Raw genomic sequence first — 25,237 nt, 5'->3', positions numbered from 1 at the left:
CCAAGGAAGAAAACACTGCCTCGGTGTGCTCTCTGACTAGAATACAGCTCTAATGAAGGCATGTGAGTGCACCAGATGTGAGCCCATAAATTTGGGGCAGCAGCAGACATTCCTCCTTGGTAGGCAGGAGGTTGCCAAAAGACTACCCTGTACTGCCTGCTGTGAGGGCGGCCAGCCCATAGTTCAAAATTCTCTGGGGCCTATCAGTAGCAACCAAAAGAGCCACTCACTGCGGAACATTCTGGCTGTGGTGAGTCCATTCCAAGGCTTGGCCTGAAACACAAAATTCAAAGCAGAAAGGCTTAAGGAAAGACTCCACCCATGGCTTCAGAACATGTGGGCCCTGGCACTATGGAGCAGGATAGAAAACCAAAGGTGGCAACACATCTTGGATATGTGGAAGCCATCTACACTGGGAGGAGTCTCAAGGGATTTCCTCGAGCGAGAGGCTGCTCCAACACCCACACCCAAACCCACACACACACCCACACCCAGGGCTCTGCAATGGACCAAAAATGCAGGCCATCCTGCCCCTGGATCCCTCTGTTAGGCCTCAGCGTAATCCTATTGAGCATGATTTTTTGGTCATCAGCTCTCTTCAGGACCATATGAGTTCTCATCATCGACCCAACTGAGGCCCTCCTCACTCACCTGCGCCCTGCCACATGTGAAGGCTTACCTCAGATGCTTCCTGGAAAGAAGGATGCCTGAAGGGATGTGCCATTCTGTCGAATCCACGTGCTGGGCCAAGGCTCATGGTGATTGCCCTAGGGAACATAGGCCAAACACAGATCTTCATTTCTCTGGGGACGATGGCTGCCAAGAGGTGAGAAGGACAGCTGTGAGAACTCCAACTCCATGCTAGATGCATTGGGGCACGTGTGTGCCACACGCTCATGCATCGAATGATGCTACAAGAAATACCTGCAGCAATACATCCAGGAACATAGGGCCCAAATGTACCTCCACGCAGAGACAGGAACACATAGCTGAAACGCATACAAACAGCTCCCTACATAGCTTCCTTCCTGCCTCCCTTCCTCCAGAATGCTCTAGCTCCCTCCCCTTTGACCCTCGTCCTTGGCTCACTCCCTCCATCCATCCATACTTACAAAGATGAAGGCATGAGTGGACAGGTGGATCAATGCCATCTTATGTACCTTAATACTGTGTCAGGGGCAGATGAAATAACCAGTACGTATATGTCTCCCCAGGGAAGGACTAGCCTCATGGATCCTCCAGGCAGCACAAGGCCTGGCACCAGGTCTGCTTGGTGGGGAAAACACTGGGGGTGTTTCTGGGGGGAATGGAGACATTCCTCTGGGCCCGACCCTGGTGTGGGCAAGCGTGTGCTGGCCGATGTCACACTCGGCTTGTCCATGTGCACAACACCCAGACAATGAGGCCTTTATGTCCCACACAGGGGACATTCACAGGAGCTGGAGGGAGCTCTCTTGGTAGGCAGTGGCTCCCGTAGAGGAAGGCCAGCCCAAGAGATGCCACAGGCCTGTATCTGTATGCAGAACCCATGAAAGGGCCTGTCTGAGTAAACTGGCCTATCTGAGGGCCCATGATCCCTCACAGAGACCTGGGAAACCCCATTCCAGCAAGGGACCAGCCCTTCAGCTCTCACAAGAGCCAAGAGCATCTAGCTGCCAAGTCCCTGATCAAGGGTCCTTGTTGCCTCTCACCACCTCCAGGCCTGGCCCCACATCCTCCCAACCAACACTTCTTGGAAGTCACTCAAGCACACCCCACAACTGACCATAAGCTCAGTCCATCCTCGTGCTCTGCCTCGACATGCACAGAGATCTGCGTGGTTGCTCCCCAGGGCAACACGTCATGAAATGGTGCCTCCATGGTCAGTCTTACTACACTTCAGGTCAATCGAGTTGAATTTCAAGGCCTGCATTCCAATCTGGTGGATGGGGAGCCATGTCAAGCATTCCTCCTTGGGGACCACAGAGATTCCCAAACAGGGCCAATTTCTTCTGTGGCAGCATTCCCTACTGTGGCCCGTGCAAGGCCACCAAACAACAGCCATGCAGCTACGCCCTCCTCAGCCCACATCCCGGGACCACCCCTCCCCTTCAGGTCAACAGGGCCTCACGATGGACATGATAACGGGATGCCCAAGGGCTCTGCAAAGCCTTCATGGGGGAATGGACACCCAGAAGCCTTTTCTCCTCTGGAGGGGGCTCTCTGACAAACCAGTGACTTCCGGAGAGGACGACCAACCCAGGAGAAGCTATGGTCGTGTGTATGCATGCAGACCCCATCAGAGGCCCCATTCGGATCAAGTGGCTCCAACAAAGCACCATGATCCCTCACAGAGTCCTGGCACAACCCCATTGAAGACCACGGCATGGCTTCCAGCCCTTGAAATAACCAGCAGCATCCTGCCTCCAAGCACCTGAGGATGGGCTCCTGCCTGCCTCTCACCATCTCTAGGCAGGGGGCATGAGCCTTCCCTACTGACAGGTTTTGGGAAGCCATAAAGCACACACCACAAGGGACCATTCCCTCAGTGGGTGATCATACTCTGGCGCTAGGTGCACAGAGGTCTCTAGAGATGTTCCGCCTGGGGCCAAGGAAGAAAACACTGCCTCGATGTGCTCTCTGACTAGAATACAGCTCTAATGAAGGCATGTGAGTGCACCAGATGTGAGCCCATAAATTTGGGGCAGCAGCAGACATTCCTCCTTGGTAGGCAGGAGGTTGCCAAAAGACTACCCTGTACTGCCTGCTGTGAGCGCAGCCAGCCCATAGTTCAAAATTCTCTGGGGCCTATCAGTAGCAACCAAAAGAGCCACTCACTGCGGAACATTCTGGCTGTGGTGAGTCCATTCCAAGGCTTGGCCTGAAACACAAAATTCAAAGCAGAAAGGCTTAAGGAAAGACTCCACCCATGGCTTCAGAACATGTGGGCCCTGGCACTATGGAGCAGGATAGAAAACCAAAGGTGGCAACACATCTTGGATATGTGGAAGCCATCTACACTGGGAGGAGTCTCAAGGGATTTCCTCGAGCGAGAGGCTGCTCCAACACCCACACCCAAACCCACACACACACCCACACCCAGGGCTCTGCAATGGACCAAAAATGCAGGCCATCCTGCCCCTGGATCCCTCTGTTAGGCCTCAGCGTAATCCTATTGAGCATGATTTTTTGGTCATCAGCTCTCTTCAGGACCATATGAGTTCTCATCATCGACCCAACTGAGGCCCTCCTCACTCACCTGCGCCCTGCCACATGTGAAGGCTTACCTCAGATGCTTCCTGGAAAGAAGGATGCCTGAAGGGATGTGCCATTCTGTCGAATCCACGTGCTGGGCCAAGGCTCATGGTGATTGCCCTAGGGAACATAGGCCAAACACAGATCTTCATTTCTCTGGGGACGATGGCTGCCAAGAGGTGAGAAGGACAGCTGTGAGAACTCCAACTCCATGCTAGATGCATTGGGGCACGTGTGTGCCACACGCTCATGCATCGAATGATGCTACAAGAAATACCTGCAGCAATACATCCAGGAACATAGGGCCCAAATGTACCTCCACGCAGAGACAGGAACACATAGCTGAAACGCATACAAACAGCTCCCTACATAGCTTCCTTCCTGCCTCCCTTCCTCCAGAATGCTCTAGCTCCCTCCCCTTTGACCCTCGTCCTTGGCTCACTCCCTCCATCCATCCATACTTACAAAGATGAAGGCATGAGTGGACAGGTGGATCAATGCCATCTTATGTACCTTAATACTGTGTCAGGGGCAGATGAAATAACCAGTACGTATATGTCTCCCCAGGGAAGGACTAGCCTCATGGATCCTCCAGGCAGCACAAGGCCTGGCACCAGGTCTGCTTGGTGGGGAAAACACTGGGGGTGTTTCTGGGGGGAATGGAGACATTCCTCTGGGCCCGACCCTGGTGTGGGCAAGCGTGTGCTGGCCGATGTCACACTCGGCTTGTCCATGTGCACAACACCCAGACAATGAGGCCTTTATGTCCCACACAGGGGACATTCACAGGAGCTGGAGGGAGCTCTCTTGGTAGGCAGTGGCTCCCGTAGAGGAAGGCCAGCCCAAGAGATGCCACAGGCCTGTATCTGTATGCAGAACCCATGAAAGGGCCTGTCTGAGTAAACTGGCCTATCTGAGGGCCCATGATCCCTCACAGAGACCTGGGAAACCCCATTCCAGCAAGGGACCAGCCCTTCAGCTCTCACAAGAGCCAAGAGCATCTAGCTGCCAAGTCCCTGATGAAGGGCCCTTGTTGCCTCTCCCCACCTCCAGGCCTGGCCCCACATCCTCCCAACCAACACTTCTTGAAAGTCACTCAAGCACACCCCACAACTGACCATAAGCTCAGTCCATCCTCGTGCTCTGCCTCGACATGCACAGAGATCTGCGTGGTTGCTCCCCAGGGCAACACGTCATGAAATGGTGCCTCCATGGTCAGTCTTACTACACTTCAGGTCAATCGAGTTGAATTTCAAGGCCTGCATTCCAATCTGGTGGATGGGGAGCCATGTCAAGCATTCCTCCTTGGGGACCACAGAGATTCCCAAACAGGGCCAATTTCTTCTGTGGCAGCATTCCCTACTGTGGCCCGTGCAAGGCCACCAAACAACAGCCATGCAGCTACGCCCTCCTCAGCCCACATCCCGGGACCACCCCTCCCCTTCAGGTCAACAGGGCCTCACGATGGACATGATAACGGGATGCCCAAGGGCTCTGCAAAGCCTTCATGGGGGAATGGACACCCAGAAGCCTTTTCTCCTCTGGAGGGGGCTCTCTGACAAACCAGTGGCTTCCGGAGAGGACGACCAACCCAGGAGAAGCTATGGTCCTGTGTATGCATGCAGACCCCATCAGAGGCCCCATTCGGATCAAGTGGCTCCAACAAAGCACCATGATCCCTCACAGAGTCCTGGCACAACCCCATTGAAGACCACGGCATGGCTTCCAGCCCTTGAAATAACCAGCAGCATCCTGCCTCCAAGCACCTGAGGATGGGCTCCTGCCTGCCTCTCACCATCTCTAGGCAGGGGGCATGAGCCTTCCCTACTGACAGGTTTTGGGAAGCCATAAAGCACACACCACAAGGGACCATTCCCTCAGTGGGTGATCATACTCTGGCGCTAGGTGCACAGAGGTCTCTAGAGATGTTCCGCCTGGGGCCAAGGAAGAAAACACTGCCTCGATGTGCTCTCTGACTAGAATACAGCTCTAATGAAGGCATGTGAGTGCACCAGATGTGAGCCCATAAATTTGGGGCAGCAGCAGACATTCCTCCTTGGTAGGCAGGAGGTTGCCAAAAGACTACCCTGTACTGCCTGCTGTGAGGGCGGCCAGCCCATAGTTCAAAATTCTCTGGGGCCTATCAGTAGCAACCAAAAGAGCCACTCACTGCGGAACATTCTGGCTGTGGTGAGTCCATTCCAAGGCTTGGCCTGAAACACAAAATTCAAAGCAGAAAGGCTTAAGGAAAGACTCCACCCATGGCTTCAGAACATGTGGGCCCTGGCACTATGGAGCAGGATAGAAAACCAAAGGTGGCAACACATCTTGGATATGTGGAAGCCATCTACACTGGGAGGAGTCTCAAGGGATTTCCTCGAGCGAGAGGCTGCTCCAACACCCACACCCAAACCCACAACCACACCCACACCCAGGGCTCTGCAATGGACCAAAAATGCAGGCCATCCTGCCCCTGGATCCCTCTGTTAGGCCTCAGCGTAATCCTATTGAGCATGATTTTTTGGTCATCAGCTCTCTTCAGGACCATATGAGTTCTCATCATCGACCCAACTGAGGCCCTCCTCACTCACCTGCGCCCTGCCACATGTGAAGGCTTACCTCAGATGCTTCCTGGAAAGAAGGATGCCTGAAGGGATGTGCCATTCTGTCGAATCCACGTGCTGGGCCAAGGCTCATGGTGATTGCCCTAGGGAACATAGGCCAAACACAGATCTTCATTTCTCTGGGGACGATGGCTGCCAAGAGGTGAGAAGGACAGCTGTGAGAACTCCAACTCCATGCTAGATGCATTGGGGCACGTGTGTGCCACACGCTCATGCATCGAATGATGCTACAAGAAATACCTGCAGCAATACATCCAGGAACATAGGGCCCAAATGTACCTCCACGCAGAGACAGGAACACATAGCTGAAACGCATACAAACAGCTCCCTACATAGCTTCCTTCCTGCCTCCCTTCCTCCAGAATGCTCTAGCTCCCTCCCCTTTGACCCTCGTCCTTGGCTCACTCCCTCCATCCATCCATACTTACAAAGATGAAGGCATGAGTGGACAGGTGGATCAATGCCATCTTATGTACCTTAATACTGTGTCAGGGGCAGATGAAATAACCAGTACGTATATGTCTCCCCAGGGAAGGACTAGCCTCATGGATCCTCCAGGCAGCACAAGGCCTGGCACCAGGTCTGCTTGGTGGGGAAAACACTGGGGGTGTTTCTGGGGGGAATGGAGACATTCCTCTGGGCCCGACCCTGGTGTGGGCAAGCGTGTGCTGGCCGATGTCACACTCGGCTTGTCCATGTGCACAACACCCAGACAATGAGGCCTTTATGTCCCACACAGGGGACATTCACAGGAGCTGGAGGGAGCTCTCTTGGTAGGCAGTGGCTCCCGTAGAGGAAGGCCAGCCCAAGAGATGCCACAGGCCTGTATCTGTATGCAGAACCCATGAAAGGGCCTGTCTGAGTAAACTGGCCTATCTGAGGGCCCATGATCCCTCACAGAGACCTGGGAAACCCCATTCCAGCAAGGGACCAGCCCTTCAGCTCTCACAAGAGCCAAGAGCATCTAGCTGCCAAGTCCCTGATGAAGGGTCCTTGTTGCCTCTCCCCACCTCCAGGCCTGGCCCCACATCCTCCCAACCAACACTTCTTGGAAGTCACTCAAGCACACCCCACAACTGACCATAAGCTCAGTCCATCCTCGTGCTCTGCCTCGACATGCACAGAGATCTGCGTGGTTGCTCCCCAGGGCAACACGTCATGAAATGGTGCCTCCATGGTCAGTCTTACTACACTTCAGGTCAATCGAGTTGAATTTCAAGGCCTGCATTCCAATCTGGTGGATGGGGAGCCATGTCAAGCATTCCTCCTTGGGGACCACAGAGATTCCCAAACAGGGCCAATTTCTTCTGTGGCAGCATTCCCTACTGTGGCCCGTGCAAGGCCACCAAACAACAGCCATGCAGCTACGCCCTCCTCAGCCCACATCCCGGGACCACCCCTCCCCTTCAGGTCAACAGGGCCTCACGATGGACATGATAACGGGATGCCCAAGGGCTCTGCAAAGCCTTCATGGGGGAATGGACACCCAGAAGCCTTTTCTCCTCTGGAGGGGGCTCTCTGACAAACCAGTGGCTTCCGGAGAGGACGACCAACCCAGGAGAAGCTATGGTCCTGTGTATGCATGCAGACCCCATCAGAGGCCCCATTCGGATCAAGTGGCTCCAACAAAGCACCATGATCCCTCACAGAGTCCTGGCACAACCCCATTGAAGACCACGGCATGGCTTCCAGCCCTTGAAATAACCAGCAGCATCCTGCCTCCAAGCACCTGAGGATGGGCTCCTGCCTGCCTCTCACCATCTCTAGGCAGGGGGCATGAGCCTTCCCTACTGACAGGTTTTGGGAAGCCATAAAGCACACACCACAAGGGACCATTCCCTCAGTGGGTGATCATACTCTGGCGCTAGGTGCACAGAGGTCTCTAGAGATGTTCCGCCTGGGGCCAAGGAAGAAAACACCGCCTCGATGTGCTCTCTGACTAGAATACAGCTCTAATGAAGGCATGTGAGTGCACCAGATGTGAGCCCATAAATTTGGGGCAGCAGCAGACATTCCTCCTTGGTAGGCAGGAGGTTGCCAAAAGACTACCCTGTACTGCCTGCTGTGAGGGCGGCCAGCCCATAGTTCAAAATTCTCTGGGGCCTATCAGTAGCAACCAAAAGAGCCACTCACTGCGGAACATTCTGGCTGTGGTGAGTCCATTCCAAGGCTTGGCCTGAAACACAAAATTCAAAGCAGAAAGGCTTAAGGAAAGACTCCACCCATGGCTTCAGAACATGTGGGCCCTGGCACTATGGAGCAGGATAGAAAACCAAAGGTGGCAACACATCTTGGATATGTGGAAGCCATCTACACTGGGAGGAGTCTCAAGGGATTTCCTCGAGCGAGAGGCTGCTCCAACACCCACACCCAAACCCACACACACACCCACACCCAGGGCTCTGCAATGGACCAAAAATGCAGGCCATCCTGCCCCTGGATCCCTCTGTTAGGCCTCAGCGTAATCCTATTGAGCATGATTTTTTGGTCATCAGCTCTCTTCAGGACCATATGAGTTCTCATCATCGACCCAACTGAGGCCCTCCTCACTCACCTGCGCCCTGCCACATGTGAAGGCTTACCTCAGATGCTTCCTGGAAAGAAGGATGCCTGAAGGGATGTGCCATTCTGTCGAATCCACGTGCTGGGCCAAGGCTCATGGTGATTGCCCTAGGGAACATAGGCCAAACACAGATCTTCATTTCTCTGGGGACGATGGCTGCCAAGAGGTGAGAAGGACAGCTGTGAGAACTCCAACTCCATGCTAGATGCATTGGGGCACGTGTGTGCCACACGCTCATGCATCGAATGATGCTACAAGAAATACCTGCAGCAATACATCCAGGAACATAGGGCCCAAATGTACCTCCACGCAGAGACAGGAACACATAGCTGAAACGCATACAAACAGCTCCCTACATAGCTTCCTTCCTGCCTCCCTTCCTCCAGAATGCTCTAGCTCCCTCCCCTTTGACCCTCGTCCTTGGCTCACTCCCTCCATCCATCCATACTTACAAAGATGAAGGCATGAGTGGACAGGTGGATCAATGCCATCTTATGTACCTTAATACTGTGTCAGGGGCAGATGAAATAACCAGTACGTATATGTCTCCCCAGGGAAGGACTAGCCTCGTGGATCCTCCAGGCAGCACAAGGCCTGGCACCAGGTCTGCTTGGTGGGGAAAACACTGGGGGTGTTTCTGGGGGGAATGGAGACATTCCTCTGGGCCCGACCCTGGTGTGGGCAAGCGTGTGCTGGCCGATGTCACACTCGGCTTGTCCATGTGCACAACACCCAGACAATGAGGCCTTTATGTCCCACACAGTGGACATTCACAGGAGCTGGAGGGAGCTCTCTTGGTAGGCAGTGGCTCCCGTAGAGGAAGGCCAGCCCAAGAGATGCCACAGGCCTGTATCTGTATGCAGAACCCATGAAAGGGCCTGTCTGAGTAAACTGGCCTATCTGAGGGCCCATGATCCCTCACAGAGACCTGGGAAACCCCATTCCAGCAAGGGACCAGCCCTTCAGCTCTCACAAGAGCCAAGAGCATCTAGCTGCCAAGTCCCTGATCAAGGGTCCTTGTTGCCTCTCCCCACCTCCAGGCCTGGCCCCACATCCTCCCAACCAACACTTCTTGGAAGTCACTCAAGCACACCCCACAACTGACCATAAGCTCAGTCCATCCTCGTGCTCTGCCTCGACATGCACAGAGATCTGCGTGGTTGCTCCCCAGGGCAACACGTCATGAAATGGTGCCTCCATGGTCAGTCTTACTACACTTCAGGTCAATCGAGTTGAATTTCAAGGCCTGCATTCCAATCTGGTGGATGGGGAGCCATGTCAAGCATTCCTCCTTGGGGACCACAGAGATTCCCAAACAGGGCCAATTTCTTCTGTGGCAGCATTCCCTACTGTGGCCCGTGCAAGGCCACCAAACAACAGCCATGCAGCTACGCCCTCCTCAGCCCACATCCCGGGACCACCCCTCCCCTTCAGGTCAACAGGGCCTCACGATGGACATGATAACGGGATGCCCAAGGGCTCTGCAAAGCCTTCATGGGGGAATGGACACCCAGAAGCCTTTTCTCCTCTGGAGGGGGCTCTCTGACAAACCAGTGGCTTCCGGAGAGGACGACCAACCCAGGAGAAGCTATGGTCCTGTGTATGCATGCAGACCCCATCAGAGGCCCCATTCGGATCAAGTGGCTCCAACAAAGCACCATGATCCCTCACAGAGTCCTGGCACAACCCCATTGAAGACCACGGCATGGCTTCCAGCCCTTGAAATAACCAGCAGCATCCTGCCTCCAAGCACCTGAGGATGGGCTCCTGCCTGCCTCTCACCATCTCTAGGCAGGGGGCATGAGCCTTCCCTACTGACAGGTTTTGGGAAGCCATAAAGCACACACCACAAGGGACCATTCCCTCAGTGGGTGATCATACTCTGGCGCTAGGTGCACAGAGGTCTCTAGAGATGTTCCGCCTGGGGCCAAGGAAGAAAACACTGCCTCGGTGTGCTCTCTGACTAGAATACAGCTCTAATGAAGGCATGTGAGTGCACCAGATGTGAGCCCATAAATTTGGGGCAGCAGCAGACATTCCTCCTTGGTAGGCAGGAGGTTGCCAAAAGACTACCCTGTACTGCCTGCTGTGAGGGCGGCCAGCCCATAGTTCAAAATTCTCTGGGGCCTATCAGTAGCAACCAAAAGAGCCACTCACTGCGGAACATTCTGGCTGTGGTGAGTCCATTCCAAGGCTTGGCCTGAAACACAAAATTCAAAGCAGAAAGGCTTAAGGAAAGACTCCACCCATGGCTTCAGAACATGTGGGCCCTGGCACTATGGAGCAGGATAGAAAACCAAAGGTGGCAACACATCTTGGATATGTGGAAGCCATCTACACTGGGAGGAGTCTCAAGGGATTTCCTCGAGCGAGAGGCTGCTCCAACACCCACACCCAAACCCACACACACACCCACACCCAGGGCTCTGCAATGGACCAAAAATGCAGGCCATCCTGCCCCTGGATCCCTCTGTTAGGCCTCAGCGTAATCCTATTGAGCATGATTTTTTGGTCATCAGCTCTCTTCAGGACCATATGAGTTCTCATCATCGACCCAACTGAGGCCCTCCTCACTCACCTGCGCCCTGCCACATGTGAAGGCTTACCTCAGATGCTTCCTGGAAAGAAGGATGCCTGAAGGGATGTGCCATTCTGTCGAATCCACGTGCTGGGCCAAGGCTCATGGTGATTGCCCTAGGGAACATAGGCCAAACACAGATCTTCATTTCTCTGGGGACGATGGCTGCCAAGAGGTGAGAAGGACAGCTGTGAGAACTCCAACTCCATGCTAGATGCATTGGGGCACGTGTGTGCCACACGCTCATGCATCGAATGATGCTACAAGAAATACCTGCAGCAATACATCCAGGAACATAGGGCCCAAATGTACCTCCACGCAGAGACAGGAACACATAGCTGAAACGCATACAAACAGCTCCCTACATAGCTTCCTTCCTGCCTCCCTTCCTCCAGAATGCTCTAGCTCCCTCCCCTTTGACCCTCGTCCTTGGCTCACTCCCTCCATCCATCCATACTTACAAAGATGAAGGCATGAGTGGACAGGTGGATCAATGCCATCTTATGTACCTTAATACTGTGTCAGGGGCAGATGAAATAACCAGTACGTATATGTCTCCCCAGGGAAGGACTAGCCTCATGGATCCTCCAGGCAGCACAAGGCCTGGCACCAGGTCTGCTTGGTGGGGAAAACACTGGGGGTGTTTCTGGGGGGAATGGAGACATTCCTCTGGGCCTGACCCTGGTGTGGGCAAGCGTGTGCTGGCCGATGTCACACTCGGCTTGTCCATGTGCACAACACCCAGACAATGAGGCCTTTATGTCCCACACAGTGGACATTCACAGGAGCTGGAGGGAGCTCTCTTGGTAGGCAGTGGCTCCCGTAGAGGAAGGCCAGCCCAAGAGATGCCACAGGCCTGTATCTGTATGCAGAACCCATGAAAGGGCCTGTCTGAGTAAACTGGCCTATCTGAGGGCCCATGATCCCTCACAGAGACCTGGGAAACCCCATTCCAGCAAGGGACCAGCCCTTCAGCTCTCACAAGAGCCAAGAGCATCTAGCTGCCAAGTCCCTGATCAAGGGTCCTTGTTGCCTCTCCCCACCTCCAGGCCTGGCCCCACATCCTCCCAACCAACACTTCTTGGAAGTCACTCAAGCACACCCCACAACTGACCATAAGCTCAGTCCATCCTCGTGCTCTGCCTCGACATGCACAGAGATCTGCGTGGTTGCTCCCCAGGGCAACACGTCATGAAATGGTGCCTCCATGGTCAGTCTTACTACACTTCAGGTCAATCGAGTTGAATTTCAAGGCCTGCATTCCAATCTGGTGGATGGGGAGCCATGTCAAGCACTCCTCCTTGGGGACCACAGAGATTCCCAAACAGGGCCAATTTCTTCTGTGGCAGCATTCCCTACTGTGGCCCGTGCAAGGCCACCAAACAACAGCCATGCAGCTACGCCCTCCTCAGCCCACATCCCGGGACCACCCCTCCCCTTCAGGTCAACAGGGCCTCACGATGGACATGATAACGGGATGCCCAAGGGCTCTGCAAAGCCTTCATGGGGGAATGGACACCCAGAAGCCTTTTCTCCTCTGGAGGGGGCTCTCTGACAAACCAGTGGCTTCCGGAGAGGACGACCAACCCAGGAGAAGCTATGGTCCTGTGTATGCATGCAGACCCCATCAGAGGCCCCATTCGGATCAAGTGGCTCCAACAAAGCACCATGATCCCTCACAGAGTCCTGGCACAACCCCATTGAAGACCACGGCATGGCTTCCAGCCCTTGAAATAACCAGCAGCATCCTGCCTCCAAGCACCTGAGGATGGGCTCCTGCCTGCCTCTCACCATCTCTAGGCAGGGGGCATGAGCCTTCCCTACTGACAGGTTTTGGGAAGCCATAAAGCACACACCACAAGGGACCATTCCCTCAGTGGGTGATCATACTCTGGCGCTAGGTGCACAGAGGTCTCTAGAGATGTTCCGCCTGGGGCCAAGGAAGAAAACACTGCCTCGGTGTGCTCTCTGACTAGAATACAGCTCTAATGAAGGCATGTGAGTGCACCAGATGTGAGCCCATAAATTTGGGGCAGCAGCAGACATTCCTCCTTGGTAGGCAGGAGGTTGCCAAAAGACTACCCTGTACTGCCTGCTGTGAGGGCGGCCAGCCCATAGTTCAAAATTCTCTGGGGCCTATCAGTAGCAACCAAAAGAGCCACTCACTGCGGAACATTCTGGCTGTGGTGAGTCCATTCCAAGGCTTGGCCTGAAACACAAAATTCAAAGCAGAAAGGCTTAAGGAAAGACTCCACCCATGGCTTCAGAACATGTGGGCCCTGGCACTATGGAGCAGGATAGAAAACCAAAGGTGGCAACACATCTTGGATATGTGGAAGCCATCTACACTGGGAGGAGTCTCAAGGGATTTCCTCGAGCGAGAGGCTGCTCCAACACCCACACCCAAACCCACAACCACACCCACACCCAGGGCTCTGCAATGGACCAAAAATGCAGGCCATCCTGCCCCTGGATCCCTCTGTTAGGCCTCAGCGTAATCCTATTGAGCATGATTTTTTGGTCATCAGCTCTCTTCAGGACCATATGAGTTCTCATCATCGACCCAACTGAGGCCCTCCTCACTCACCTGCGCCCTGCCACATGTGAAGGCTTACCTCAGATGCTTCCTGGAAAGAAGGATGCCTGAAGGGATGTGCCATTCTGTCGAATCCACGTGCTGGGCCAAGGCTCATGGTGATTGCCCTAGGGAACATAGGCCAAACACAGATCTTCATTTCTCTGGGGACGATGGCTGCCAAGAGGTGAGAAGGACAGCTGTGAGAACTCCAACTCCATGCTAGATGCATTGGGGCACGTGTGTGCCACACGCTCATGCATCGAATGATGCTACAAGAAATACCTGCAGCAATACATCCAGGAACATAGGGCCCAAATGTACCTCCACGCAGAGACAGGAACACATAGCTGAAACGCATACAAACAGCTCCCTACATAGCTTCCTTCCTGCCTCCCTTCCTCCAGAATGCTCTAGCTCCCTCCCCTTTGACCCTCGTCCTTGGCTCACTCCCTCCATCCATCCATACTTACAAAGATGAAGGCATGAGTGGACAGGTGGATCAATGCCATCTTATGTACCTTAATACTGTGTCAGGGGCAGATGAAATAACCAGTACGTATATGTCTCCCCAGGGAAGGACTAGCCTCATGGATCCTCCAGGCAGCACAAGGCCTGGCACCAGGTCTGCTTGGTGGGGAAAACACTGGGGGTGTTTCTGGGGGGAATGGAGACATTCCTCTGGGCCCGACCCTGGTGTGGGCAAGCGTGTGCTGGCCGATGTCACACTCGGCTTGTCCATGTGCACAACACCCAGACAATGAGGCCTTTATGTCCCACACAGTGGACATTCACAGGAGCTGGAGGGAGCTCTCTTGGTAGGCAGTGGCTCCCGTAGAGGAAGGCCAGCCCAAGAGATGCCACAGGCCTGTATCTGTATGCAGAACCCATGAAAGGGCCTGTCTGAGTAAACTGGCCTATCTGAGGGCCCATGATCCCTCACAGAGACCTGGGAAACCCCATTCCAGCAAGGGACCAGCCCTTCAGCTCTCACAAGAGCCAAGAGCATCTAGCTGCCAAGTCCCTGATCAAGGGTCCTTGTTGCCTCTCCCCACCTCCAGGCCTGGCCCCACATCCTCCCAACCAACACTTCTTGGAAGTCACTCAAGCACACCCCACAACTGACCATAAGCTCAGTCCATCCTCGTGCTCTGCCTCGACATGCACAGAGATCTGCGTGGTTGCTCCCCAGGGCAACACGTCATGAAATGGTGCCTCCATGGTCAGTCTTACTACACTTCAGGTCAATCGAGTTGAATTTCAAGGCCTGCATTCCAATCTGGTGGATGGGGAGCCATGTCAAGCATTCCTCCTTGGGGACCACAGAGATTCCCAAACAGGGCCAATTTCTTCTGTGGCAGCATTCCCTACTGTGGCCCGTGCAAGGCCACCAAACAACAGCCATGCAGCTACGCCCTCCTCAGCCCACATCCCGGGACCACCCCTCCCCTTCAGGTCAACAGGGCCTCACGATGGACATGATAACGGGATGCCCAAGGGCTCTGCAAAGCCTTCATGGGGGAATGGACACCCAGAAGCCTTTTCTCCTCTGGAGGGGGCTCTCTGACAAACCAGTGGCTTCCGGAGAGGACGACCAACCCAGGAGAAGCTATGGTCCTGTGTATGCATGCAGACCCCATCAGAGGCCCCATTCGGATCAAGTGGCTCCAACAAAGCACCATGATCCCTCACAGAGTCCTGGCACAACCCCATTGAAGACCACGGCATGGCTTCCAGCCCTTGAAATAACCAGCAGCATCCTGCCTCCAAGCACCTGAGGATGGGCTCCTGCCTGCCTCTCACCATCTCTAGGCAGGGGGCATGAGCCTTCCCTACTGACAGGTTTTGGGAAGCCATAAAGCACACACCACAAGGGACCATTCCCTCAGTGGGTGATCATACTCTGGCGCTAGGTGCACAGAGGTCTCTAGAGATGTTCCGCCTGGGGCCAAGGAAGAAAACACTGCCTCGGTGTGCTCTCTGACTAGAATACAGCTCTAATGAAGGCATGTGAGTGCACCAGATGTGAGCCCATAAATTTGGGGCAGCAGCAGACATTCCTCCTTGGTAGGCAGGAGGTTGCCAAAAGACTACCCTGTACTGCCTGCTGTGAGGGCGGCCAGCCCATAGTTCAAAATTCTCTGGGGCCTATCAGTAGCAACCAAAAGAGCCACTCACTGCGGAACATTCTGGCTGTGGTGAGTCCATTCCAAGGCTTGGCCTGAAACACAAAATTCAAAGCAGAAAGGCTTAAGGAAAGACTCCACCCATGGCTTCAGAACATGTGGGCCCTGGCACTATGGAGCAGGATAGAAAACCAAAGGTGGCAACACATCTTGGATATGTGGAAGCCATCTACACTGGGAGGAGTCTCAAGGGATTTCCTCGAGCGAGAGGCTGCTCCAACACCCACACCCAAACCCACAACCACACCCACACCCAGGGCTCTGCAATGGACCAAAAATGCAGGCCATCCTGCCCCTGGATCCCTCTGTTAGGCCTCAGCGTAATCCTATTGAGCATGATTTTTTGGTCATCAGCTCTCTTCAGGACCATATGAGTTCTCATCATCGACCCAACTGAGGCCCTCCTCACTCACCTGCGCCCTGCCACATGTGAAGGCTTACCTCAGATGCTTCCTGGAAAGAAGGATGCCTGAAGGGATGTGCCATTCTGTCGAATCCACGTGCTGGGCCAAGGCTCATGGTGATTGCCCTAGGGAACATAGGCCAAACACAGATCTTCATTTCTCTGGGGACGATGGCTGCCAAGAGGTGAGAAGGACAGCTGTGAGAACTCCAACTCCATGCTAGATGCATTGGGGCACGTGTGTGCCACACGCTCATGCATCGAATGATGCTACAAGAAATACCTGCAGCAATACATCCAGGAACATAGGGCCCAAATGTACCTCCACGCAGAGACAGGAACACATAGCTGAAACGCATACAAACAGCTCCCTACATAGCTTCCTTCCTGCCTCCCTTCCTCCAGAATGCTCTAGCTCCCTCCCCTTTGACCCTCGTCCTTGGCTCACTCCCTCCATCCATCCATACTTACAAAGATGAAGGCATGAGTGGACAGGTGGATCAATGCCATCTTATGTACCTTAATACTGTGTCAGGGGCAGATGAAATAACCAGTACGTATATGTCTCCCCAGGGAAGGACTAGCCTCATGGATCCTCCAGGCAGCACAAGGCCTGGCACCAGGTCTGCTTGGTGGGGAAAACACTGGGGGTGTTTCTGGGGGGAATGGAGACATTCCTCTGGGCCCGACCCTGGTGTGGGCAAGCGTGTGCTGGCCGATGTCACACTCGGCTTGTCCATGTGCACAACACCCAGACAATGAGGCCTTTATGTCCCACACAGTGGACATTCACAGGAGCTGGAGGGAGCTCTCTTGGTAGGCAGTGGCTCCCGTAGAGGAAGGCCAGCCCAAGAGATGCCACAGGCCTGTATCTGTATGCAGAACCCATGAAAGGGCCTGTCTGAGTAAACTGGCCTATCTGAGGGCCCATGATCCCTCACAGAGACCTGGGAAACCCCATTCCAGCAAGGGACCAGCCCTTCAGCTCTCACAAGAGCCAAGAGCATCTAGCTGCCAAGTCCCTGATGAAGGGTCCTTGTTGCCTCTCCCCACCTCCAGGCCTGGCCCCACATCCTCCCAACCAACACTTCTTGGAAGTCACTCAAGCACACCCCACAACTGACCATAAGCTCAGTCCATCCTCGTGCTCTGCCTCGACATGCACAGAGATCTGCGTGGTTGCTCCCCAGGGCAACACGTCATGAAATGGTGCCTCCATGGTCAGTCTTACTACACTTCAGGTCAATCGAGTTGAATTTCAAGGCCTGCATTCCAATCTGGTGGATGGGGAGCCATGTCAAGCATTCCTCCTTGGGGACCACAGAGATTCCCAAACAGGGCCAATTTCTTCTGTGGCAGCATTCCCTACTGTGGCCCGTGCAAGGCCACCAAACAACAGCCATGCAGCTACGCCCTCCTCAGCCCACATCCCGGGACCACCCCTCCCCTTCAGGTCAACAGGGCCTCACGATGGACATGATAACGGGATGCCCAAGGGCTCTGCAAAGCCTTCATGGGGGAATGGACACCCAGAAGCCTTTTCTCCTCTGGAGGGGGCTCTCTGACAAACCAGTGGCTTCCGGAGAGGACGACCAACCCAGGAGAAGCTATGGTCCTGTGTATGCATGCAGACCCCATCAGAGGCCCCATTCGGATCAAGTGGCTCCAACAAAGCACCATGATCCCTCACAGAGTCCTGGCACAACCCCATTGAAGACCACGGCATGGCTTCCAGCCCTTGAAATAACCAGCAGCATCCTGCCTCCAAGCACCTGAGGATGGGCTCCTGCCTGCCTCTCACCATCTCTAGGCAGGGGGCATGAGCCTTCCCTACTGACAGGTTTTGGGAAGCCATAAAGCACACACCACAAGGGACCATTCCCTCAGTGGGTGATCATACTCTGGCGCTAGGTGCACAGAGGTCTCTAGAGATGTTCCGCCTGGGGCCAAGGAAGAAAACACTGCCTCGGTGTGCTCTCTGACTAGAATACAGCTCTAATGAAGGCATGTGAGTGCACCAGATGTGAGCCCATAAATTTGGGGCAGCAGCAGACATTCCTCCTTGGTAGGCAGGAGGTTGCCAAAAGACTACCCTGTACTGCCTGCTGTGAGGGCGGCCAGCCCATAGTTCAAAATTCTCTGGGGCCTATCAGTAGCAACCAAAAGAGCCACTCACTGCGGAACATTCTGGCTGTGGTGAGTCCATTCCAAGGCTTGGCCTGAAACACAAAATTCAAAGCAGAAAGGCTTAAGGAAAGACTCCACCCATGGCTTCAGAACATGTGGGCCCTGGCACTATGGAGCAGGATAGAAAACCAAAGGTGGCAACACATCTTGGATATGTGGAAGCCATCTACACTGGGAGGAGTCTCAAGGGATTTCCTCGAGCGAGAGGCTGCTCCAACACCCACACCCAAACCCACACACACACCCACACCCAGGGCTCTGCAATGGACCAAAAATGCAGGCCATCCTGCCCCTGGATCCCTCTGTTAGGCCTCAGCGTAATCCTATTGAGCATGATTTTTTGGTCATCAGCTCTCTTCAGGACCATATGAGTTCTCATCATCGACCCAACTGAGGCCCTCCTCACTCACCTGCGCCCTGCCACATGTGAAGGCTTACCTCAGATGCTTCCTGGAAAGAAGGATGCCTGAAGGGATGTGCCATTCTGTCGAATCCACGTGCTGGGCCAAGGCTCATGGTGATTGCCCTAGGGAACATAGGCCAAACACAGATCTTCATTTCTCTGGGGACGATGGCTGCCAAGAGGTGAGAAGGACAGCTGTGAGAACTCCAACTCCATGCTAGATGCATTGGGGCACGTGTGTGCCACACGCTCATGCATCGAATGATGCTACAAGAAATACCTGCAGCAATACATCCAGGAACATAGGGCCCAAATGTACCTCCACGCAGAGACAGGAACACATAGCTGAAACGCATACAAACAGCTCCCTACATAGCTTCCTTCCTGCCTCCCTTCCTCCAGAATGCTCTAGCTCCCTCCCCTTTGACCCTCGTCCTTGGCTCACTCCCTCCATCCATCCATACTTACAAAGATGAAGGCATGAGTGGACAGGTGGATCAATGCCATCTTATGTACCTTAATACTGTGTCAGGGGCAGATGAAATAACCAGTACGTATATGTCTCCCCAGGGAAGGACTAGCCTCATGGATCCTCCAGGCAGCACAAGGCCTGGCACCAGGTCTGCTTGGTGGGGAAAACACTGGGGGTGTTTCTGGGGGGAATGGAGACATTCCTCTGGGCCCGACCCTGGTGTGGGCAAGCGTGTGCTGGCCGATGTCACACTCGGCTTGTCCATGTGCACAACACCCAGACAATGAGGCCTTTATGTCCCACACAGGGGACATTCACAGGAGCTGGAGGGAGCTCTCTTGGTAGGCAGTGGCTCCCGTAGAGGAAGGCCAGCCCAAGAGATGCCACAGGCCTGTATCTGTATGCAGAACCCATGAAAGGGCCTGTCTGAGTAAACTGGCCTATCTGAGGGCCCATGATCCCTCACAGAGACCTGGGAAACCCCATTCCAGCAAGGGACCAGCCCTTCAGCTCTCACAAGAGCCAAGAGCATCTAGCTGCCAAGTCCCTGATGAAGGGTCCTTGTTGCCTCTCCCCACCTCCAGGCCTGGCCCCACATCCTCCCAACCAACACTTCTTGGAAGTCACTCAAGCACACCCCACAACTGACCATAAGCTCAGTCCATCCTCGTGCTCTGCCTCGACATGCACAGAGATCTGCGTGGTTGCTCCCCAGGGCAACACGTCATGAAATGGTGCCTCCATGGTCAGTCTTACTACACTTCAGGTCAATCGAGTTGAATTTCAAGGCCTGCATTCCAATCTGGTGGATGGGGAGCCATGTCAAGCATTCCTCCTTGGGGACCACAGAGATTCCCAAACAGGGCCAATTTCTTCTGTGGCAGCATTCCCTACTGTGGCCCGTGCAAGGCCACCAAACAACAGCCATGCAGCTACGCCCTCCTCAGCCCACATCCCGGGACCACCCCTCCCCTTCAGGTCAACAGGGCCTCACGATGGACATGATAACGGGATGCCCAAGGGCTCTGCAAAGCCTTCATGGGGGAATGGACACCCAGAAGTCTTTTCTCCTCTGGAGGGGGCTCTCTGACAAACCAGTGGCTTCCGGAGAGGACGACCAACCCAGGAGAAGCTATGGTCCTGTGTATGCATGCAGACCCCATCAGAGGCCCCATTCGGATCAAGTGGCTCCAACAAAGCACCATGATCCCTCACAGAGTCCTGGCACAACCCCATTGAAGACCACGGCATGGCTTCCAGCCCTTGAAATAACCAGCAGCATCCTGCCTCCAAGCACCTGAGGATGGGCTCCTGCCTGCCTCTCACCATCTCTAGGCAGGGGGCATGAGCCTTCCCTACTGACAGGTTTTGGGAAGCCATAAAGCACACACCACAAGGGACCATTCCCTCAGTGGGTGATCATACTCTGGCGCTAGGTGCACAGAGGTCTCTAGAGATGTTCCGCCTGGGGCCAAGGAAGAAAACACTGCCTCGATGTGCTCTCTGACTAGAATACAGCTCTAATGAAGGCATGTGAGTGCACCAGATGTGAGCCCATAAATTTGGGGCAGCAGCAGACATTCCTCCTTGGTAGGCAGGAGGTTGCCAAAAGACTACCCTGTACTGCCTGCTGTGAGGGCGGCCAGCCCATAGTTCAAAATTCTCTGGGGCCTATCAGTAGCAACCAAAAGAGCCACTCACTGCGGAACATTCTGGCTGTGGTGAGTCCATTCCAAGGCTTGGCCTGAAACACAAAATTCAAAGCAGAAAGGCTTAAGGAAAGACTCCACCCATGGCTTCAGAACATGTGGGCCCTGGCACTATGGAGCAGGATAGAAAACCAAAGGTGGCAACACATCTTGGATATGTGGAAGCCATCTACACTGGGAGGAGTCTCAAGGGATTTCCTCGAGCGAGAGGCTGCTCCAACACCCACACCCAAACCCACACACACACCCACACCCAGGGCTCTGCAATGGACCAAAAATGCAGGCCATCCTGCCCCTGGATCCCTCTGTTAGGCCTCAGCGTAATCCTATTGAGCATGATTTTTTGGTCATCAGCTCTCTTCAGGACCATATGAGTTCTCATCATCGACCCAACTGAGGCCCTCCTCACTCACCTGCGCCCTGCCACATGTGAAGGCTTACCTCAGATGCTTCCTGGAAAGAAGGATGCCTGAAGGGATGTGCCATTCTGTCGAATCCACGTGCTGGGCCAAGGCTCATGGTGATTGCCCTAGGGAACATAGGCCAAACACAGATCTTCATTTCTCTGGGGACGATGGCTGCCAAGAGGTGAGAAGGACAGCTGTGAGAACTCCAACTCCATGCTAGATGCATTGGGGCACGTGTGTGCCACACGCTCATGCATCGAATGATGCTACAAGAAATACCTGCAGCAATACATCCAGGAACATAGGGCCCAAATGTACCTCCACGCAGAGACAGGAACACATAGCTGAAACGCATACAAACAGCTCCCTACATAGCTTCCTTCCTGCCTCCCTTCCTCCAGAATGCTCTAGCTCCCTCCCCTTTGACCCTCGTCCTTGGCTCACTCCCTCCATCCATCCATACTTACAAAGATGAAGGCATGAGTGGACAGGTGGATCAATGCCATCTTATGTACCTTAATACTGTGTCAGGGGCAGATGAAATAACCAGTACGTATATGTCTCCCCAGGGAAGGACTAGCCTCATGGATCCTCCAGGCAGCACAAGGCCTGGCACCAGGTCTGCTTGGTGGGGAAAACACTGGGGGTGTTTCTGGGGGGAATGGAGACATTCCTCTGGGCCCGACCCTGGTGTGGGCAAGCGTGTGCTGGCCGATGTCACACTCGGCTTGTCCATGTGCACAACACCCAGACAATGAGGCCTTTATGTCCCACACAGGGGACATTCACAGGAGCTGGAGGGAGCTCTCTTGGTAGGCAGTGGCTCCCGTAGAGGAAGGCCAGCCCAAGAGATGCCACAGGCCTGTATCTGTATGCAGAACCCATGAAAGGGCCTGTCTGAGTAAACTGGCCTATCTGAGGGCCCATGATCCCTCACAGAGACCTGGGAAACCCCATTCCAGCAAGGGACCAGCCCTTCAGCTCTCACAAGAGCCAAGAGCATCTAGCTGCCAAGTCCCTGATGAAGGGTCCTTGTTGCCTCTCCCCACCTCCAGGCCTGGCCCCACATCCTCCCAACCAACACTTCTTGGAAGTCACTCAAGCACACCCCACAACTGACCATAAGCTCAGTCCATCCTCGTGCTCTGCCTCGACATGCACAGAGATCTGCGTGGTTGCTCCCCAGGGCAACACGTCATGAAATGGTGCCTCCATGGTCAGTCTTACTACACTTCAGGTCAATCGAGTTGAATTTCAAGGCCTGCATTCCAATCTGGTGGATGGGGAGCCATGTCAAGCATTCCTCCTTGGGGACCACAGAGATTCCCAAACAGGGCCAATTTCTTCTGTGGCAGCATTCCCTACTGTGGCCCGTGCAAGGCCACCAAACAACAGCCATGCAGCTACGCCCTCCTCAGCCCACATCCCGGGACCACCCCTCCCCTTCAGGTCAACAGGGCCTCACGATGGACATGATAACGGGATGCCCAAGGGCTCTGCAAAGCCTTCATGGGGGAATGGACACCCAGAAGCCTTTTCTCCTCTGGAGGGGGCTCTCTGACAAACCAGTGGCTTCCGGAGAGGACGACCAACCCAGGAGAAGCTATGGTCCTGTGTATGCATGCAGACCCCATCAGAGGCCCCATTCGGATCAAGTGGCTCCAACAAAGCACCATGATCCCTCACAGAGTCCTGGCACAACCCCATTGAAGACCACGGCATGGCTTCCAGCCCTTGAAATAACCAGCAGCATCCTGCCTCCAAGCACCTGAGGATGGGCTCCTGCCTGCCTCTCACCATCTCTAGGCAGGGGGCATGAGCCTTCCCTACTGACAGGTTTTGGGAAGCCATAAAGCACACACCACAAGGGACCATTCCCTCAGTGGGTGATCATACTCTGGCGCTAGGTGCACAGAGGTCTCTAGAGATGTTCCGCCTGGGGCCAAGGAAGAAAACACTGCCTCGATGTGCTCTCTGACTAGAATACAGCTCTAATGAAGGCATGTGAGTGCACCAGATGTGAGCCCATAAATTTGGGGCAGCAGCAGACATTCCTCCTTGGTAGGCAGGAGGTTGCCAAAAGACTACCCTGTACTGCCTGCTGTGAGGGCGGCCAGCCCATAGTTCAAAATTCTCTGGGGCCTATCAGTAGCAACCAAAAGAGCCACTCACTGCGGAACATTCTGGCTGTGGTGAGTCCATTCCAAGGCTTGGCCTGAAACACAAAATTCAAAGCAGAAAGGCTTAAGGAAAGACTCCACCCATGGCTTCAGAACATGTGGGCCCTGGCACTATGGAGCAGGATAGAAAACCAAAGGTGGCAACACATCTTGGATATGTGGAAGCCATCTACACTGGGAGGAGTCTCAAGGGATTTCCTCGAGCGAGAGGCTGCTCCAACACCCACACCCAAACCCACACACACACCCACACCCAGGGCTCTGCAATGGACCAAAAATGCAGGCCATCCTGCCCCTGGATCCCTCTGTTAGGCCTCAGCGTAATCCTATTGAGCATGATTTTTTGGTCATCAGCTCTCTTCAGGACCATATGAGTTCTCATCATCGACCCAACTGAGGCCCTCCTCACTCACCTGCGCCCTGCCACATGTGAAGGCTTACCTCAGATGCTTCCTGGAAAGAAGGATGCCTGAAGGGATGTGCCATTCTGTCGAATCCACGTGCTGGGCCAAGGCTCATGGTGATTGCCCTAGGGAACATAGGCCAAACACAGATCTTCATTTCTCTGGGGACGATGGCTGCCAAGAGGTGAGAAGGACAGCTGTGAGAACTCCAACTCCATGCTAGATGCATTGGGGCACGTGTGTGCCACACGCTCATGCATCGAATGATGCTACAAGAAATACCTGCAGCAATACATCCAGGAACATAGGGCCCAAATGTACCTCCACGCAGAGACAGGAACACATAGCTGAAACGCATACAAACAGCTCCCTACATAGCTTCCTTCCTGCCTCCCTTCCTCCAGAATGCTCTAGCTCCCTCCCCTTTGACCCTCGTCCTTGGCTCACTCCCTCCATCCATCCATACTTACAAAGATGAAGGCATGAGTGGACAGGTGGATCAATGCCATCTTATGTACCTTAATACTGTGTCAGGGGCAGATGAAATAACCAGTACGTATATGTCTCCCCAGGGAAGGACTAGCCTCATGGATCCTCCAGGCAGCACAAGGCCTGGCACCAGGTCTGCTTGGTGGGGAAAACACTGGGGGTGTTTCTGGGGGGAATGGAGACATTCCTCTGGGCCCGACCCTGGTGTGGGCAAGCGTGTGCTGGCCGATGTCACACTCGGCTTGTCCATGTGCACAACACCCAGACAATGAGGCCTTTATGTCCCACACAGTGGACATTCACAGGAGCTGGAGGGAGCTCTCTTGGTAGGCAGTGGCTCCCGTAGAGGAAGGCCAGCCCAAGAGATGCCACAGGCCTGTATCTGTATGCAGAACCCATGAAAGGGCCTGTCTGAGTAAACTGGCCTATCTGAGGGCCCATGATCCCTCACAGAGACCTGGGAAACCCCATTCCAGCAAGGGACCAGCCCTTCAGCTCTCACAAGAGCCAAGAGCATCTAGCTGCCAAGTCCCTGATGAAGGGTCCTTGTTGCCTCTCCCCACCTCCAGGCCTGGCCCCACATCCTCCCAACCAACACTTCTTGGAAGTCACTCAAGCACACCCCACAACTGACCATAAGCTCAGTCCATCCTCGTGCTCTGCCTCGACATGCACAGAGATCTGCGTGGTTGCTCCCCAGGGCAACACGTCATGAAATGGTGCCTCCATGGTCAGTCTTACTACACTTCAGGTCAATCGAGTTGAATTTCAAGGCCTGCATTCCAATCTGGTGGATGGGGAGCCATGTCAAGCATTCCTCCTT

General features: G+C 54.3%; 10 non-coding genes across 10 annotated transcripts; all 10 read right to left on the bottom strand.

Annotated features, from left to right (window-relative positions):
- Positions 1 to 548: 548 nt before the first annotated feature.
- Positions 549 to 629, bottom strand: LOC130847672 (small nucleolar RNA SNORD115). The gene has a single exon (XR_009052418.1). It is a non-coding gene; the product is annotated as a small nucleolar RNA SNORD115 (small nucleolar RNA).
- Positions 630 to 3,135: 2,506 nt separating this feature from the next.
- Positions 3,136 to 3,216, bottom strand: LOC130847671 (small nucleolar RNA SNORD115). Its single transcript, XR_009052417.1, has one exon. It is a non-coding gene; the product is annotated as a small nucleolar RNA SNORD115 (small nucleolar RNA).
- A 2,506-nt stretch (positions 3,217 to 5,722) lies between these two features.
- Positions 5,723 to 5,803, bottom strand: LOC130847670 (small nucleolar RNA SNORD115). The gene has a single exon (XR_009052416.1). It is a non-coding gene; the product is annotated as a small nucleolar RNA SNORD115 (small nucleolar RNA).
- A 2,506-nt stretch (positions 5,804 to 8,309) lies between these two features.
- Positions 8,310 to 8,390, bottom strand: LOC130847669 (small nucleolar RNA SNORD115). Its single transcript, XR_009052415.1, has one exon. It is a non-coding gene; the product is annotated as a small nucleolar RNA SNORD115 (small nucleolar RNA).
- A 2,506-nt stretch (positions 8,391 to 10,896) lies between these two features.
- Positions 10,897 to 10,977, bottom strand: LOC130847668 (small nucleolar RNA SNORD115). The gene has a single exon (XR_009052414.1). It is a non-coding gene; the product is annotated as a small nucleolar RNA SNORD115 (small nucleolar RNA).
- A 2,506-nt stretch (positions 10,978 to 13,483) lies between these two features.
- On the bottom strand, positions 13,484 to 13,564 carry LOC130847666 (small nucleolar RNA SNORD115). Its single transcript, XR_009052413.1, has one exon. It is a non-coding gene; the product is annotated as a small nucleolar RNA SNORD115 (small nucleolar RNA).
- Positions 13,565 to 16,070: 2,506 nt separating this feature from the next.
- LOC130847665 (small nucleolar RNA SNORD115) lies at positions 16,071 to 16,151 on the bottom strand. The gene has a single exon (XR_009052411.1). It is a non-coding gene; the product is annotated as a small nucleolar RNA SNORD115 (small nucleolar RNA).
- Positions 16,152 to 18,657: 2,506 nt separating this feature from the next.
- Positions 18,658 to 18,738, bottom strand: LOC130847664 (small nucleolar RNA SNORD115). The gene has a single exon (XR_009052410.1). It is a non-coding gene; the product is annotated as a small nucleolar RNA SNORD115 (small nucleolar RNA).
- Positions 18,739 to 21,244: 2,506 nt separating this feature from the next.
- LOC130847663 (small nucleolar RNA SNORD115) lies at positions 21,245 to 21,325 on the bottom strand. Its single transcript, XR_009052409.1, has one exon. It is a non-coding gene; the product is annotated as a small nucleolar RNA SNORD115 (small nucleolar RNA).
- A 2,506-nt stretch (positions 21,326 to 23,831) lies between these two features.
- LOC130847661 (small nucleolar RNA SNORD115) lies at positions 23,832 to 23,912 on the bottom strand. The gene has a single exon (XR_009052407.1). It is a non-coding gene; the product is annotated as a small nucleolar RNA SNORD115 (small nucleolar RNA).
- Positions 23,913 to 25,237: the final 1,325 nt, after the last annotated feature.

The sequence above is a fragment of the Hippopotamus amphibius genome, chromosome 2 (assembly GCF_030028045.1).
Source record: "Hippopotamus amphibius kiboko isolate mHipAmp2 chromosome 2, mHipAmp2.hap2, whole genome shotgun sequence".
NCBI classification, from domain to species: domain Eukaryota; kingdom Metazoa; phylum Chordata; class Mammalia; order Artiodactyla; family Hippopotamidae; genus Hippopotamus; species Hippopotamus amphibius.
The sequence above is the reverse complement of the archived record's forward strand: the minus strand, read 5'-3'. Positions and strand labels throughout refer to the sequence as shown.